The 13,481-nt window shown below is 33.9% G+C and overlaps 1 pseudogene; it reads right to left on the reverse strand.

Annotated features, from left to right (window-relative positions):
- Positions 1–4,213: 4,213 nt before the first annotated feature.
- LOC120125814 lies at positions 4,214–12,028 on the reverse strand (annotated as a pseudogene).
- Between the last annotated feature and the right edge of the window lie 1,453 nt (positions 12,029–13,481).

Below are 13,481 nucleotides of genomic sequence, written 5' to 3' on the forward strand. Positions count from 1 at the left end.
CTTCTAAGCCTAAAGCTATGATTCAATAGTTTGTAATTATCACCCTGAAGCAAGGAGACATCACATGGAGTTTTCCATCGAATGCATCTGGCAATTATTTTAGCCAGATTTTTCACCATATTGCACCATAGAGTTTCACTACATAAGCTAAAAGCAAATGTGCGGGGCGACAAGAAGTTAGCACTGAAATGGCATCTGTTGACATTTTCTTGTAGATTTTTATCGGAAATGTAATTCTTTGGGTCGAAGGACTTCCTTGTAAGTAAGCAAAGTGTGTGTATTCAGATGTCGAATACGATCCACTAAGGTTTTTGCTACTACATTCGGTCTTGGTTCTATCACAATGGGGGCAAGTTGACTGTGTAATTTGTTAGTACATAAACAAGATTTTGGATTATTAGTGAATTTATGTATACACATGTGTATACCATTTTGTTGTTTTTAGCACGAGAGCGTGTTCAGATTGAACTCCAGTATTTGCATGAGTATGCTGGAATAAGCTCAAGCATTGGATTAACTACTTTGTATTAATTATTGTTTGAATTTTATTTATTTATCTATTGATATTTTAGGTTGTCCAAGGGATAATTAGTGAGCTGGAAGCACAAGGAGCTCTACCTAGGAGTAATTCGGGGGTTTCTTCACTTGCTACTTGCTGTGGACCGAGGTTAGTTTTAGTTTTTGTTTAGCTGCTAAAAGTCAATCTTGCTGCTTTTGTTGTTTGCTACTATTTTGTTTTTCTTGTTGTTTGCTGGATTAAGATTCAGATATGAACTTGACTTACTTGTAACCATTTCAAATTATCTATACTATTCTTTGGTTTTAAATAAGACATCAAATGAGTTAGTAAAATAACGATGAACCAATACTTAGGAATTATCTATGAAGAGGCACATTACTTATAGAGGGTAAAGTGACATTCATTCACTACAAAAAGTTTAGTATTTAGCTTCGGTTATTGCATGTTTGTTTTTCTTGTTTGCTTTTGGTTTGTCTTCACTTGTGTTTACTAATGTTGAAACATCAAAAGACATGCAATAAGTACCTCGATCACCCATATGTATGGACTGAAGTGCGCAAGGTGTCTTCTTGGTGAACCGGACCTAGGGGATTTATTTGGTGAAATGGATAAAGAGCTTCTCCATATATAGTTTACACGGAGGAAAAACTTAACAACGCTTCATCAAACAAGGAAAGTTGTTTTTTTACTTCCTTTCCCCACGAAGGAGCGATGAAGACTAAATTCTAGTGAACAATATTTTTTTTTAATTGAAAGTGAAAGAACCTAGATTAAATTATAGAGAACAATGTCAAACTATATTACATTTAATTGTAATGTTTATAAATTTTAATTTATTTTGTTATTAAGTATTTTTCTGCATAATGTGTGTCTTAATTAAAATTTATGGTTGTTGTTATTTAGATAAAACTACATGATATTAAATTTAGGTGATGTAGAGTAGAAATGAAATATGCAAATCAATTAATCTAAGCTAAAGAAAGGTAATTAGCGACGTTTGTATCTAAAAACGACGCTATAGATCTAAACTTTTGCGGCGTTTGTTCCAAAAACGCCCCTATATATCTCGACCTTCTGCGGCGTTTGTTCCAAAAACGTCGCTATAAATTTGACTTTTTGCGGCGTTTATTCCAAAAACGTCGCTATAGATCTTGACCTATTGTGGCGTTTTTGGTTCTCAAACGTTGCTAACTTTAGCGACGCTAGTATGGCCGACGCTTCTTGCGACGTTTTTCTTATTGCCGCAAGTGCTTTTAACGACGCTTAAAAATACCGCTATAAGATTAAAAAAATACCACTAAAATTCTATTTTACCGTAATGAACCTATCTTGTGCTCCGATTGTCTTTCGGAAGATGTCATATGTTTTGAAAATCTCCTATATTTACTATAACTTTCACCTCACTTCAAGAAATAATTTTTTCCTCCCAATATCAACCATTCTTTTTATTAAAAAAATCATCGAAGCAAATTTGCCGTTAATTGACTCACATTTCAATATTTAATCATGATTGATTGATTATTAAAAACCGATTAATCAATAAATTGTACAAATAAAATTATAATCAGAATTAATATATTTATATAATTACAACAAATCAAATAATTAATAACCCAAATATATTCCATCTAAACTACAATCATTTGATTTAACATTTTTCTGGTTGATTGATTTGACATTTGAATATATTATACTCTTTAAAATTCGATCAATTTTACCTGTCATGGTTTCAACGAATCAATAAAAAATTGATTTGGTTAATAAAATAGGCTTAATACGTGAATAAATATCCAAGCTATATATATTTTTAATGTGCTTATAATATTTTTTTTCAGACTATCTATATGATTAAATATTATTATTTTAGGTGTTCGGATGACGTTAATTTCTTAAGTTTAAATGACACATGTTAAATTTGATAATTTTAAAAAATTAAAAAGAATAAAAGTATACATTTTTTTAAAATAAAATACATAAATTTTGAAATAAACTGAAAATTTTGAAATTTTTTTATTTCAGCCATATATAACTAGGATGAAGATGGTCGTGATTAAAATAACAACGATAACGAATTAAAATTAAGATTTGAGGATATAAAATTTAAATTTATCATATTGTGACATCTATCACCGTTAAAAGTATAACTTGAACATTTATTTAGTATTAAGCCAATAAAATAAGGAAAACAGTTAAAATACATAGAATAAGAATATTGAAAAGTGGTTAACTCAAAGCTGGAAAGCAACGAGCGCTGATTGCCCCACGTGTTACACCATTTCTGCAACAATCAAGATCCAGAAAGAAGAAGAAAATTCACCTGGCTTTTTGGAAATTTTTGCTTACTGTTTTGGCGATGGAAAGATTACCGATTCCCTCCGATTTTTCCACTGCTGAGATTGCAAGAGAAAGACTAATCATCCTTCACTTAGTTTGCATGGGTTTCGAAACAGAAAAGGAATCGGAGATTGATGATCCAATACATCTGATTAGACAGAGTAACACGGTGGATTCAACAAAAAAATCTGTTAAAAAGCAGGGAGGATGATAGTCCGAAACAGACTTATGAGCAAATCGACCGTGATTACTCTGTCCAAACAAAGGGACTGGATCCGAATGCAAAAACTCCTCCTCCAAAGCATCCTTAAGGGGTTTGATTTGAAGAAGCGAAGAGGAGAGATTTAGGGTTTCTGCCCTTTTTTTGGGTGTTGTTGCTCTTCTATTTATAGTGAACATTTTATGCACCTCACGGGAAAAGTATTTTGAAACCACCTTTTACTTCATATTTCGGTTACTTTTTAGTAAAGTACCCTAATATATCTAGAGATGGACACCGTACTCAACCTAATGGATTCTGAATTGATACGATCTCATTGGGTCGGATATTTTTTAAAATAAATTTAAGTTTAGCTCGAGTTTGAATTTAGAATTTAGGGTAAATTACACAGGTAATCACCCAATTATGGTCAAAATTCATTTTGATCACCGATATTTTAATTTGATTAAAAAGAGCACTCAACTATTTAAATGATTCAATCAAATTACTCTCCGTTAGTTTTTAATAAAGATGGTGACGTATCCGTTAATAAAAATGACATAATTATACATTTGATCCTTAATATTTATAAATCCTATCAATTTGGATATAAATTATTTTGATTAAAATAAATTTAATCTTCAATTAAATGATGACACATCATTACCTAGTTAGAGCATATTTTCTTAATATTTTTATTTATGTAATATATTTATTTTTCTACCAATAAGGTGGTGATACGTGTAACTATTTATTAAAGTGAGAAAATAATGAGTGAAAGTGCGCCTAAATAGAATCGAACTTAGGTCACCCCGTTTAGCCAATGTCACGCCTAAACTATTGTACCAAGTCCCCCTTTTAGTTCCAAAACACTTGTTTTATATATTTATTTCATTTATTGTACCAAACGACGCATGCCCATCCCTAGAAATATCTATATCAAAATAATTTTTTAATCATAAATTTTTTTAATTAATTATAAAAGTAGTCGGTAAAAATTACTAAATTATTATAAATTAATTCTTTAAATCAAAATATAGACAAATCACTAAATCCATGGATTATGTATAGTATAATATTAATAGAATTTAACCCAAAAACTGGAACAAAAACCTACAATCTGAACACAAATAGAAAGCTACAATATAACTGTAAATACTTTATGCCAAGAAGCAAATAACACTCTTTACTAAAATGTTTTTCCCTACAAGCTCCAAATCTAAGATCCAACAAATTTACCTTAAATACATTATCAGACGGAATAAGTAACGATCGAATGTGTACGCAATTTCCGTCCTCGATTACCCTTTTTTAGTATCCATTGAAAGGTCGGAATACCATATAGCCATTGACGCCGCATGCCGGATTAGAATACACTTGCCTATAGTATGGGTAACTATCACCATATGCATTCCTCATTCCAAGTAAAGGTAGGTTGGAAGATGCGGTTGGCCACTGGGTTGGGACCAATCCATCAATTTGTCCATTGGCGTAAGGTAGTGGGCTCGCATGCTGAATAAATTCCCTCGGTGTATCGAAATGGTTGCCCGAGGAACTGCTGTAACCTTGTTGGAACCCATCATCACACAAACTCCGTGCTCGGTCAAACCTGCATTCACCATTAGCAGATCCCATCTCACCCGACATGTGCAAATTGGATGGAAAAGAGAACTGCCGGTTTAATAAAAGTGGGCGATTACCAAAAGAATGGAACCCTGGTCCTAACCTATCTGCTCTCGCAACATTGTGCTTCTCATCAAGCAAGTCGTTGATGATATCAAGATGTGGAAACTCATCTCCCAATACACCTTGAGTATGATATCCGGATGTAGATGCTGGAAGCTCCGAAAAGTGCTCCCGGGTTCCATTACACTCGGACTTGTACAAGTCATGGTTTTGGACCTCACTAAGCAATGAAGGATTACTTCTACTGCCATCCCTTCCAGAACTCTCCAACCACTGGGTTGCATTTGGCAAAGTATCATCCCTAGTTGCCATGCCAAACGGAAAGCCAGACTGGGCAGAATTTAGCTCCATTTGGTCAGAGCTATGGGGTATATAAATCGGTGCAGATACAAAAGCAGGTGGTTGCTAGTATGCCTGTACTGGGTTTATTCCAGAGCTAGGGGAGTTGGGATGAGTGAAACCAGCTGAACTAGAAGCAGCATGGTTACCCATTATGGCATTTCTGTAAGATTGAGGCACATAGCCAGTAGCAGGTGATGGGTCAGGACCTAAACGGCCAGAAGCACTAACTGAACGATCAAGAAAAGAGGTTGTTTGAACCATAGAAACAGCAAGACCTGTTGGCCTCGGACCAGGAAATTGAGGAGCACTCGATGGCCTTGACACCAAAGGCACTTGTGGGGTCATAGGTTTCTCAGTTGGTCCAGAAGCTTCAGCTATCTGAATCTCTGATTTTGATATACCAGCGATTTGGAATGATGTACTTGATGATGCAGGTTGATCATGCTGTTGCAAGCTGTTCAACGTCTCCCTGCTAACTGGCACGGAATCCGAACTGCCAGAGTACTCTGACCTAAACTGAGCAGTTGGTTGCAGATTCCTCATAAGGCCCCTTGGAGAGGATGGTATAGCAGCTTTCTTCTCTTTCGGTCTTTCTAAATCAACTTCTTCCTATTACATTGAAAAGATAAATGACAACAATATATAACTGTAACAGCAACCCAGAGAAAAATTAAGAACTAAGAGATCGAATAGAAATATATCAATATATTACCATTTTAACAGAGTCCTGCTCAGCCTACTTTGTCTGATCTGGCAAGGAGGAAACAGCAGCCTTGGACTCGGATTCACCATCCTTGCTACTTTCAGAAACATCATTACGGTCTCTTGTACCTGGTGTAGGGCAAGAAGTCTGACTATTAGTTTCCGCAGTCCAACTACTGCCATCACTTGATATTTTGCTTTGCTGGTCCTGTCCTCTACAAATTTGAAAGGCTGGATTAGATGAATACATTTTTTGCATCCAGACACATGGAAAGAAATCTAAGAAACACTATACCTGCTTGGTGATTTTTTGCTTTGGTTGCCTGAAAATGAGTTCCAATTATAGTGCCCATTCATTATCACTGATGGTACTGAGTCTGTTGAACACGTTGATGAACTATCATCAATTATAAATATGCTCCTTCTGTCAGTTACTACATTCTGAAGACATGATAGTCTTATGCCACTACTACTGGCTTCCGTGGGAGGATGAACTTCCGATGTATCAGTATCCCAGTTAACAGGATTAGCATCTCTGTCTTCTGACTCGGGCTGAAGAACTTCAGTGGCACAATCAACCAAGTCAGAAACATCAGAAGCATCACATGGTACATCGGACTTTTCAGGCACTGGCTGCACCTCCACCATTATAGAGGCTTCCTAATCATCGTCTGAGTGGTTTTCTGGGTGTTTTTCCTCTGCTGCCACATTAGCCTTTTCCCTCCCTTTATCTTTGCCTTTACGATTATTCCGTTTTTGCTTGGCCTAACATAAGCCGGAGAAAATGTGTTGCATTCAGAAGAAAAGGTGTATGCTATCTACGCTTAGTTCTTTCAAAATGGAGGTAAAACAAATACACCTCAAATTCCTTCCAAAACAAAGTTAGGGATCTTTATGACAATCACCAGAAAACAAATTTGGGAAAATGTAAACCTTATTTCACTTTGTTTCTTGCACTAAGGTGGTCCAAGGAGAGCGTAGATTCTAATATTTACAAATGAGACCACCATGTCAAAGAAAAAGTAAAAGATGTATACCTGCTTTTTCTTAGCTTTTTTCTCCTTTTCCGATGCACCTCGTTTGGTCTTCTGCTCAGCCAGCCATGCAGCTTCTTCACGAATGAGTTCTTCTTGCCTCTGCAAAGCAACAGCTTCCTGGTAGGCAACTTCTATCTTGTTGCTGAATGTAAGCGAAGAATTAATGCATAAATAAGGGTATGAACAAGTAAATATCATTCTTAATATCCTTCAGAGATTGCAGCATTGAAGTTTGGGATACTACTAAAATTAAGAATCTCTCTCTCTAATATACTGACCAAAACGATATATTTGAAAGAATCAAAAGCCATGATTAAATGCATTACCAGCTGAACGGGTCCACAAAATCTACCGGAAAATAAGACAATACCCCATGTGCAAGAGAGAACTCAAGTTTACTAAGACATTGACCTTTCAGACAGAAGGAGAAGACGATGCATGCTTGTGCATTCACGACTACAGATAACTGGATATAGACATGTCTTGCATAAAAAATGCACAATCCCAAGTCCGTTTTTGGTTCAGAAGAGGTAAATTAATTTTGTAAAGGAACTGCAAGCCAAACTAAATTGTGAAGGGAGAGCAAATGCAGTTTAGTCAGCAAAAAGAAAGCCCTAAGGACAAGTTCTGTGACTAATCAAATTAAAACAATGTCTTTTCCATCACAAACATTAAAAAAATCAGTTAAAATTTACATTTTTAAAACAGAAGAAAATGTTTAGGAAACTACAGGAGTCACCGAAGCATTTAAGTTACATAGCAGATCTTATCTAATATTTACCCTCCATTAGTGAAGTGTCAGTCTATTACTTGATTGGCCAAACAAGAAATACTAAACCGTTCATGAATCATCCGTTTATAGATGCATATAAATAAGTGGGCACTCTTAGTTATAAGGACACATAAAAGATTTCCACAAGGAGTAGGAAATATAAACAAGCTATTATTTGTTAAAAAGGTATGGAACCTGAATATATGAGCAAGAACAAATATTTCCACTGTCCTGCGACCCAGTTCTGTAAGATGCCTTTCATCACGCTCAATTGAATCTTTGTTGAAATCCTCTCCAGAATTCCCATCCTACACTAAATGAAAAGGTTTGCTGAGCAAGGAAAAAAACATGACGATTTTCTAAAATAAAAAACATATACAAATTCACATCAAGAGTAAAGGTTTTGTTCTTTGTTGCTGTAAAATACAATAACAATATGGCAGGTCAGGGGCTTGAACTATCTTTATAGACATCGAGGCTGAATTCATGTATTTGGAAAATTAGTTAAGAATTCCACTAAATATGTTTTCACTAGTTAAGAAATTTCAAAAGTGGACATTCACAAACTACTCTATCAGCTTAAACTGAATGTTCTTAGTCGTCATAACCTACCATCAATATTTAGAACAATACCTTTGTTCGGTTCTGAGGACCTTTCTCATCTTTCGGAGGTAATGGTTCCAAAGCAGCCCTTTCTAATAGTAGCAGCACATCATCCGCTAATACAAACATGTCTTTTTCCACGCGAACAATTGGAGCCAGCATTTCTTCAGCATCCAATAATTTTGACTTCACTTTCTTGCTCTTACTTGGTCCTTCAAGAGCCTTCAACCCACTATAGAGTGAATCCATTACCAAAGTAGATGCCACTTCCTTCTCTATAAAAAAGTGCTTCACAACTACTTTCAAAATCATATCTTTTTTCTCCCTGGACATTCGACGCCTGAAATTTTGGTCAATCCCCAACCAGAAAGCACTAAAGCTGCAACAGTTTCAAAAGGTAGCAAAAGGATAAATGTAATGACCCAACGAGAAACAAAATCATCAAATAAATGTCATCCAAATTCCAAAACATGCATAAGAACAGAAAATACTGATATTACTAAATAAGAACAGAAGGAATATGATGCTACAAAAAAGAAGAAAAATTGTAGGTAGAAAATCAGGCAATGATAATGGGTACCACAGAAACCAATTCATGGGAAAACTTTCAAACATGACATATCTTTCAAGTAAAATGTTGTACACACTAACTGATATTAATTGATCTATGTGAATAATAAGACATTACATGTACTGAATATAAAATCATTTACCTTGACCACTTAGCTTTGTCCTCTATCAACTTCCCAAGATTGCTTCGTCTGTCATCCAAGAAACGGCGACAAATTTGCTCTACATTTGTCAAATATACCCTAACAAGTTCTCTCCTATACTGATGATCAAGGCAACAAAAAAGCCTCTCTTTTTTCTCCCTACAGATTCAAAACAAAATATTCTATTTGCTTATCAAGATGGAAAATATTAAAAATAAAAAAATAAAACAGACTACACAAATTAACATCACAAATCAACTTGGCTGTAACATACCAAGGCCAAAATTTCAGACTGAGGAAACAACTCCATGCAAGGAACCTTCTTATACTATACTGACCGATTACTAATCCAGCTTCTTCGTCAAAGATATAATACAATGGCAGAGTAAAACAATTATCAACCAAAAGTTTCACCCGAGTCTTATATTTTCTGAAAACTGGGATTGCAAAAAAGTCGTATTGATAAGCATGGAATTCAAAGTTTATATTTAAGTTTCTACTCATAAACAGCAAAAGGAAATTGGAAGGACTTACTTAGCTACAAAGGCTATGCAATAAAGAAATGAAGATCAGCATGAAGGAACATGTGCCTAAGCATGGAATGAAACACATCATGCAGAGGCTTGTTTATAAAAAAATTACTGAATACCTTATAACTTGAACCTGAGCTTTTATTATTAGTGTGTCAAATTCAATAAATCCATCATAAACTTTTGAAAGCTCCATAAACTTTTTCCACCCCCAGTCATGCTCTTTCTTCCAGAAACGATGTAAAGTATCTGCAATCCACAGCAAGTTATTTAGAGTTCATGATCTCAGTTGGCCCTACTTAAACTATATATGAACCAGCCAACCTGAATATTTTGATTTCTTTGGATCTTTATTTACAACAGCTATTGTAAACTGTGCAAAGTGACTCCAACCTGTCTCAGAATAAAGCAATGGACCACATAAGTTTAACAACATATTGCAGGAGATGACGATAAATCCAATATAAAGATTCATTGATGCCTGACAATATCAAACCTGGAAGAAGCTTGTCATGATTAGCAACACAGAGAAACAATGAGAGATGATTGCAGACATCACAACCTTGTGGATAAATTAAAATGTACCTATCAAGTATCAACAATGGGAAACAGCTGAAGTCAAAACTATGGAATTTTCCCTGATGCAAAGCCATATGTTTCTTTTCAACCAACAATATAAACTATAAAATTTAGGATGTTAATCTTTCCGTGTACAAGCAAATTTACTCCTATAACTCCAAAATGATATGAAAGAACAGAAATTCCCTAATAACAAATTATGAACCATGAATTTGACAAAGCAAAGTACAAACGTAACAGCCAATGATATATAAACCCATACCACTTGTAGCCACCAACTTCAAACACGTTACTGCGAAGTTCTCTTTTGTTTATCTGCAAAAATTTCTCAATCTTCCAAGTATACTTTCCATATAATTCAGAGGGTTTTGGCCCTATAAATAAGTAAATTCGGCTTAATAAGTTTTTATCATAAAAATAGGAAGAACATCAAAAACATATTTCAAACTATCCATACATAAATGGAAATATTTAAAAAATGTGGTAGAGGGGACTTCTTAACAATTATTCCCTAGCCAGCTTAATTTGTGCACCCATTAAAAGAAACAAACTCTTTAATAAGTTTCAATTATACATAAAAAAGAACAAAAACATATTCCAAACATTTCAGACTTCAAAATGGAATGTAAAAAAGTATTGGTGGAGAAAACTTATTGATAAGTATACTTTAGCCAGATTAATTTGCACTTTTAGTGCACTCAAATAGTTCAGAACAAAAACCATCAATGGGTTGGAGCTTGAAAAATATTAATTTTATATGAAAACAACAATAAACCAGTTACAATCATCTGTGCTAATACTAGTCTCTACAAAACTGTGGCTGCATTTAACAAGCTTCACTAACCTAATTCATCAATGGTAAGTAATTTCTAGACACCTTAGACTCCTCAGTTGCATTCCAAAATACAGAAAGCAACAACACGATAGACTACTTAAAACTGACAAGCTGATTTTCTTACAATGCTACATGTTTTTTATCACTTGTTTTGGACATTACAATAGAACATTTCAACCTAAAGCTAGAATTGACATTGTAATGATTGACAATAAACAGACAGTAAACAAACACATTTAAAAGAACAAAGGGCATTCAACCAAACATGAATGAAATCCAAAAGCATACCATCATCGCCATCATCAGAGTTCCAGTAAAGCAGCGAGGTTGAAGGTGTTTCATTTTCTACCTGCTCAGAAGACCGCCATTCTGCCAACGCTTCCCCTGATAGGCAATGCTGGCTGCTTGAAATCCCCTCAGTATACCTTCCCACTCCACAGCCCTCACTTGCAACCCCATCCATTTTGAACCTAAAGCTCCTCACTTGTCTTCAGCTCCACTTGGCTACCTAATTAAAGACCCAGATAAGAAACCACTCAAAATTACTTAACTCATAAACCTCTCATTGAAATGCAAAATAATTAGAAACACCATTGCCATATAGGCATACCTATACCCATTTTTTCACCAAAGAATCCAATGCCCAATACTGGGACTGCAATTGCATAAAAAATTCCCGCCGTCTTCCACAAAATTTACCAAAATTACCCCTAAAACCAACTGATACAGCTAAGAACTTTATGCTATCGATATCAAAGTTCTAGAAAAATTCAAATAATTAGCACGAAACCATAAAAAGCTTTCAAAGATGATCATTAACTCAATTAGATGAATTCAACTACAACAATCACTGAAAACGGATTAAATGAAGCCCACCACACTGAAATACCAAAAAACCAATAAAACCCTCATTAGAAAACATAGATAAAATCGATACTCTAGCTTTACAATGAACCCAACAGAATCTTATGATACAACCCATAATAACCAAATTAAATATATATATATATATATATAGAAATAAAAACTAATAACATGAATCGCAAACCCAGTTAAGCCGCTATAGATAACAACGATCAAGATTGAAAATCCAGATTATAATCAAACCCTAAAAATTATAAAAAAATAATAATAAAAAAGGCGTCATTAATTAAAGAAAAATCAATAAGACCCCGACTACATAGCATAGATCGAATGGTGAAAACGGATCTGCAAATGGAAGAGTCAACAGAGGGTTCTTTCTTTCCTTTCTTTTCTGGTTTTGAATGGGGGATTTGACAGCTCTCTTGAGATTCTAGAGAGAGAATGATAGAGAGACAAATAAGAAAATTGGGAAGCGGCAAAGGAGAAGAAATCCCAGCAATAATATAGTTTATATATATTTATAGCCACTATTATATTCTGCAAATTCAGTTTTCTTGAATTATTATGGTTAAAGTATATAAATGGTCCCCAACTATAAGGTGATACTTTTTTGAGTCCCTCATTTATTAAAAATTACAAAATGCCCCCCTTCAACTATAGGGTGTTATTTTGTTGAGTCCCCTGACTATAAAAAATTATAAAATGGTCACTTGACTATTTAGTATGTTTCAAACTCATCATTTTTCATTAAAAAAATTAACTGCAGTTTGAGCTGGAAGTTAACCTGATTAGTGATGACTAAGATATGCTAAAATTTGATCACATAATCTAAAAAACCTATCATATCCCAGTCAATAAGTTAACATCCAGCTCAGACAATTGTCAATTTTCTAACCGAAAAGGATGAGTTTAGAACATACTAAATAGTCGGGTGACCAATTCGTAACTTTTAATAGTCAGGAGACTCAACAAAGCAATACCCTATAGTCAAAGGATCATTTTATAACTTTTAATAATCAAGGAACTCGACAAAGCATCATCCTATAGTTGGGGGACTAATTGTGTACTTAATCCAATTATTATTTATATTTTTTGAATGATGATAAAAAAATTTATATAGATTTTTATCGTTGATGTGTATTAAACTTAGGTTCATTGTTGATAATATTTTTTCCTTTTCTAATTTTCTCCTTTCACTTTCCTTTATGGTACTCTCCTTATTTACTTTTATAGTATGTATTTTTTTAATTTTTTTAATTTTTTGATAATATTAATTTATCATCGATTTATTATTAATATATATATTTTTATGTCATATTGATAATGTTTATCTTTCATCGTTAATAATAGTATGATTAATTTATATCTATAATTTATTCAAATTATTTGGTTGAGTTTTAATTTTTTTTTATATTTATCAATATCTAATTCATTGACTAACTAATGTATATGCTCATTATGAGAACAATTATTTCAGCTCAATTTCTTTATTCACAACATTATCATTTGAACTTTTTATGTTAATAAATTTAATGTTTTATCTTATTAGATTGACTATGTGTTATGAACCTAAGAGAATCGAAGAACGATAATCGAAGAAAATAGAAATAGAGATTAAGAGAAGAGGAAATTTAGAGAAGGAAGAGAGATTTCAGGGAAAAAAATTCCATTCAATATTTTCATGAAAACATTCTAATACAATACACTCTTTTATTTGATTACAGGTATATTGAATTTACTCTTTTATTAGATCGACTATATGTTC

Source organism: Hibiscus syriacus, unplaced genomic scaffold, assembly GCF_006381635.1.
Source record: "Hibiscus syriacus cultivar Baekdansim isolate YM2019G1 unplaced genomic scaffold, ASM638163v2 tig00110443_pilon, whole genome shotgun sequence".
In the NCBI taxonomy this organism is placed as follows: Eukaryota; Viridiplantae; Streptophyta; class Magnoliopsida; order Malvales; family Malvaceae; genus Hibiscus; species Hibiscus syriacus.